Source organism: Schistocerca nitens, chromosome 10 (genome assembly GCF_023898315.1).
Source record: "Schistocerca nitens isolate TAMUIC-IGC-003100 chromosome 10, iqSchNite1.1, whole genome shotgun sequence".
Taxonomy (NCBI): Eukaryota; Metazoa; Arthropoda; class Insecta; order Orthoptera; family Acrididae; genus Schistocerca; species Schistocerca nitens.
Window position 1 is genome coordinate 107,779,554 of NC_064623.1, and position 5,703 is coordinate 107,785,256.

Here is a 5,703-nt window from a genome sequence, read left to right on the forward strand (position 1 = left end):
CTTTAGGTTCAAGATGAAAACGACAAGAGATGGATCTCAGTTGCAAACGACGTAATGCAGTGACGCAGAAAGTGATCTTGTAGTGGAGGTCACGTTCCCTTTCCACGCTGTAAAAATATGGCGACTCTGTTTCTGCCTTTGATGCTTCGCAATGATCCGCAGTGTGAAATTCCACTTTGTGGCGTCACAAAAGTACTCCAGTCCCACATCCACATTTGCTTTCAAGTACCTATGAGGTGGGGAGAGGGGGGGGGGGGCTTACTGTACGCTGCGCTGCATACTTGGGAAGCAGCTGTCCCTTACCTCATCCTCACTTCCTGTTTCAGTCGCAAATGGTGCGCTCGAAGAACGAATATCGATAGCGTCTCATACAACCTCAGACCCCTCTAATTTTCGAGCCATAGTCTTTTCGTAAGAAATACGTATGGGGAAGCAAACTGTAGGTCGACCCTTCTACCAACATACGCTTCCAGGATTTTTAAAGTACTTCATCACGAAGCAGGCAGTCCAGAAAGCTAGGAAAATATTTTCAGCTCAAATTAAATCAAAATTAGTGTTTAGTTTGTCAAATGAATATTAAAAAAACTAAAAAAAACTAAACTCCTCCCGAAGAGTCCATGAAGGCTTAAAGCTACCGACCGGCCGCCGTGTCATCCTCAGCCACATGCGTCACAGGATGCGGATATGGATGGGAATGTGGTCAGCACACCGCACTCCCGGCCGTATGTCAGTATCCGAGACCGGAGCCTTTACTTCTCAATCAGGTAGCTCCTCAGTTTGCCTCACAAGGGCTGAGTGCACCCCACTGGCCAACAGCGCTCTGCAGACCGAATGGTTACCCATCCAAGTGCTAGCCCAGCTCGACAGCGCTTAACTTCGGTGATCTGACGGGAACCGGTGTTACCGCTGCGGCAAGGCCGTTGGCCTGTCAAATGTATATTACTGTGTTGTAATTGAACATGGCACAAATAATGAACACTCCAGGCATCTCGAGCTAGCTACGTTGTCTGATCACATCAGTCTTTCTAGGGTGTATGCGACCTGCGACCACTGAGGTGATGTGACTTTCAGACTCTATTTGCTTAACCGATTTCTTACTTACCGGTGTTCTCAGTACCTCTCCTGACATATGAAACACTTACCATCATTTCTTTACTGTAACACCAAATCGGATACGTCCATCATCTTGGCTGCACCTCTGCGTAGAACTAAATCTTTGCCCATCTCCTTGTCCATTCCATACAACTCTAGAACATTTTATGAATCTGGACCAAACCATTCTGAAATCTGTGACTTATCCGAAACGGCTCAGCATTCTAGAGGAGACTAAATCTTTATCTGTTATTATAGGCGTACACTACTAGCCATTAGAATTGCTACACCACGAAGATGACATGCTACAGACGCGACAGGAAGAAGATGCTGTGATATGCAAATGATTAGCTTTTCAGAGTATTCACACAAGGCTGGCGCCGGTGGCGACACCTACAACGTGCTGACATGAGGAAAGTTTCCAACCGATTTGTCATACACAAACAGCAGTTGCCCGGCGTTGCCTGGTGAAACGTTGTTGTGATGCCTCGTGTAAGGAGGAGAAATGCGTACCATCACGTTTCCGACTTTGATAAAGGTCAGATTGTAGCCTATCGCGATTGCGGTTTATCGTATCGCGAGATTGCTGCTCGCGTTGGTCTAGATCCAATGACTGTTAGCAGAATATGGAATCGGTGGGTTCAGGAGGGTAATACGGAACGCCGCGCTGGATCCCAACGGCATCGTATCACTAGAAGTCGAGATGACAGGCATCTTATACGCATGGCTGTAACGGATGGTGCAGCCAGGTCTCGATCCCTGAGTCAACAGATAGGGACGTTTGCAAGACAACAACCATCTGCACGAACAGTTCGACGACGTTTGCAGCAGCATGGACTATCAGCTCGGAGACCAGAAACGCTTTCCTTACCATTGGCAGTCTACATTTTCTATCCTCTGTACTTAGACCACCATCACTTATTTTGCTCCCCAAATAGCAAAACTCCTTTACTACTTTAAGTGTCTCATTTCCTAATCTAATTCCCTCAGCATCGCCCGACTTAATTCTACTGCAGTCCATTATCCTCGTTTTGATGTTCATCTTATATCTTCCTTTCAAGACACTGTCCCTTCCCTTCAACTGCTCTTCCAAGTCCTTTGCTGTCTCTGACAGAATTACAATGTCATCGTCGAACCTCAAAGTTTTTATTTCTTCTCCATGGATTTTAATACCTACTACGAACTTTTCTTTTGTTTCCTTTATTGCTTGCTCAATATACAGATTGAATAACATCGGGGAGAGGCTACAACCCTGCCTCACACCCTTCCCAACCACTGCTTCCCTTTCATGCCCCTCGACTCTTATAACTGCCATCTGCTTTCTGTACAAATTGTAAATAGCCTTTCGCTCCCTGTATTTTACCCCAGCCACCTTCAGAATTTGAAAGAGGGTATTCCAGTCAACATTGTAAAAATCTTTCTCTAAGTCTACAAATGCTAGAAACGTAGGTCTGCCTTTCCTTAATCGTTCTTGTAAGGTAAGTCGTAGGGTCAGTATTGCTTCCCGTGTTCCAACATTTCTATGGAATCCAAACTGATCTTTCCCGAGGTCGGCTTCTACCAGTTTTTCCATTCGTCTGTAAAGAATTCGCGTTAGTATTTTGCCGCTGTGACTTATTAAACTGATAGTTCGGTAATTTTCACATCTGTCAACACCTGCTTTCTTTGGGATTGGAATTATTATATTCTTCTTGAAGTCTGAGGGTATTTCGCCTCTCTCATACATCTTGCTCACCAGATGGTAGAGTTTTGTCAGGACTGGCTCTCCCAAGGCTGTCAGTAGTTCTAATGGAATGTTGTCTACTCCCGGGGCCTTGTTTCGACTCAGGTCTTTCAGTGCTCTGTCAAACTCCTCACGTAGTATCATATCTCCCATGTCATCTTCATCTAATCCTTTTTTGTAATACATTATTAAAACTGTATTATATATTATGACAGACTTTTAATTAACCAATAAATTATGGTGAGTGACAAGTAATAAAAAGTATAATTATGGTGACCAGATGCAATTGTTTAAAAAGGAAGACAAACATCTTCAAAAAGGAGGACAAAGGAAGAAAAACGAAAACACATCAATCGGGTCAACTGCAGATGAGGATACCACCCTACAGCTTTGGACAAGTATCGTGACTGCCGGGAATTACCGATAAAACTAATAGTTAATTGTCAGTGGTGGTCAGATGGTGATTCCCAGAACAATTTTTTCTATTTTAAATTAAAAAACATTGTGGTGACAGTGTGGCATCAATTGTTTTTACACTCCTGGAAATTGAAATAAGAACACCGTGAATTCATTGTCCCAGGAAGGGGAAACTTTATTGACACATTCCTGGGGTCAGATACATCACATGATCACACTGACAGAACGACAGGCACATAGACACAGGCAACAGAGCATGCACAATGTCGGCACTAGTACAGTGTATATCCACATTTCGCAGCAATGCAGGCTGCTATTCTCCCATGGAGACGATCGTAGAGATGCTGGATGTAGTCCTGTGGAACGGCTTGCCATGCCATTTCCACCTGGCGCCTCAGTTGGACCAGCGTTCGTGCTGGACGTGCAGACCGCGTGAGACGACGCTTCATCCAGTCCCAAACATGCTCAATGGGGGACAGATCCGGAGATCTTGCTGGCCAGGGTAGTTGACTTACACCTTCTAGAGCACGTTGGGTGGCACGGGATACATGCGGACGTGCATTGTCCTGTTGGAACAGCAAGTTCCCTTGCCGGTCTAGGAATGGTAGAACGATGGGTTCGATGACGGTTTGGATGTACCGTGCACTATTCAGTGTCCCCTCGACGATCACCAGTGGTGTACGGCCAGTGTAGGAGATCGCTCCCCACACCATGATGCCGGGTGTTGGCCCTGTGTGCCTCGGTCGTATGCAGTCCTGATTGTGGCGCTCACCTGCACGGCGCCAAACACGCATACGACCATCATTGGCACCAAGGCAGAAGCGACTCTCATCGCTGAAGACGACACGTCTCCATTCGTCCCTCAATTCACGCCTGTCGCGACACCACTGGAGGCGGGCTGCACGATGTTGGGGCGTGAGCGGAAGACGGCCTAACGGTGTGCGGGACCGTAGCCCAGCTTCATGGAGACGGTTGCGAATGGTCCTCGCCGATACCCCAGGAGCAACAGTGTCCCTAATTTGCTGGGAAGTGGCGGTGCGGTCCCCTACGGCACTGCGTAGGATCCTACAATCTTGGCGTGCATCCGTGCGTCGCTGCGGTCCGGTCCCAGGTCGACGGGCACGTGCACCTTCCGCCGACCACTGGCGACAACATCGATGTACTGTGGAGACCTCACGCCCCACGTGTTGAGCAATTCGGCGGTACGTCCACCCGGCCTCCCGCATGCCCACTATACGCCCTCGCTCAAAGTCCGTCAACTGCACATACGGTTCACGTCCACGCTGTCGCGGCATGCTACCAGTGTTAAAGACTGCGATGGAGCTCCGTATGCCACGGCAAACTGGCTGACACTGACGGCGGCGGTGCACAAATGCTGCGCAGGTAGCGCCATTCGACGGCCAACACCGCGGTTCCTGGTGTGTCCGCTGTGCCGTGCGTGTGATCATTGCTTGTACAGCCCTCTCGCAGTGTCAGGAGCAAGTATGGTGGGTCTGACACACCGGTGTCAATGTGTTCTTTTTTCCATTTCCAGGAGTGTATATTTACGCGTAGTTTTTAAGATTTAACGAAGACGGCTGCCTAAACGCCGCTCCTGATTGGCTTCATTCATGTGACTTGTCCAAAGCTGACAGGTGGTATCCTCATCTGCGGTATTCCCCATCAAACATACGTTCAATTTTAATAAATGAGTTTATTATTTATAGACGTAACATACATGCATTCTTTGGCGTACAATCCATTGATCTGTAGCTAAAACGATGTCTAACATTATGGAATGCTAATGCTCCTTCTACACAAGAACTCTGTGGCTTATAACAGAAGTAGATTGTTGTTGCTGAAATAATGTCTCTATCCTAGACAAAGAACTGGAAGCCTGAAGGGTTTTTTTATGCTTCTGAGTGGCAATGTGATGTTCGAGATCTTGGCCACCTGTGCAAGAAATTTAACATTTCAGTGACAAAGCAACATGCATTTCGTTTTATAGCATTCAGGCAGCCAATAAGATTGCGTGTTTCTGCCGGGAATTAAAACTAGTTGTCAATTGTTACTGATGGTCCGGTGGTAGTTAACTGAACAATACAAAACAAATTAAAAACATTGATTGTGGTGACTGTATGGCGTCAATTGTTTTGTTATGTCAACAACACGGAATTGTTTACAAAGTGAAAAACGTAAGACCATTCACCTCCCTTCATTCGACGCACCGCTACCAACATCTACAATTCAAACAGCAGCTGACGACATGTAAACTGCACTTTAACCTTCCGAATACAAATAAAATGAATGACAATGAAATAAAACCATGACAGTTAATCTGTCGGTTCGTTTCTTACCTTTATTGGCCACTGAGATGTACGTTACAGCTCCACATATCTTACGTTCCGCTTCAAATTCATTTCTCCCTTTCTTGAAAGCCGGATATTTGCAGGAAAGGACATCAGAAAATGTACACTTTCGTTCAGACATAG

The 5,703-nt window shown here is 46.4% G+C and overlaps 1 pseudogene; it reads right to left on the reverse strand.

Annotated features, from left to right (window-relative positions):
• Positions 1-807: 807 nt before the first annotated feature.
• Positions 808-925, reverse strand: LOC126210961 (5S ribosomal RNA; annotated as a pseudogene).
• Positions 926-5,703: the final 4,778 nt, after the last annotated feature.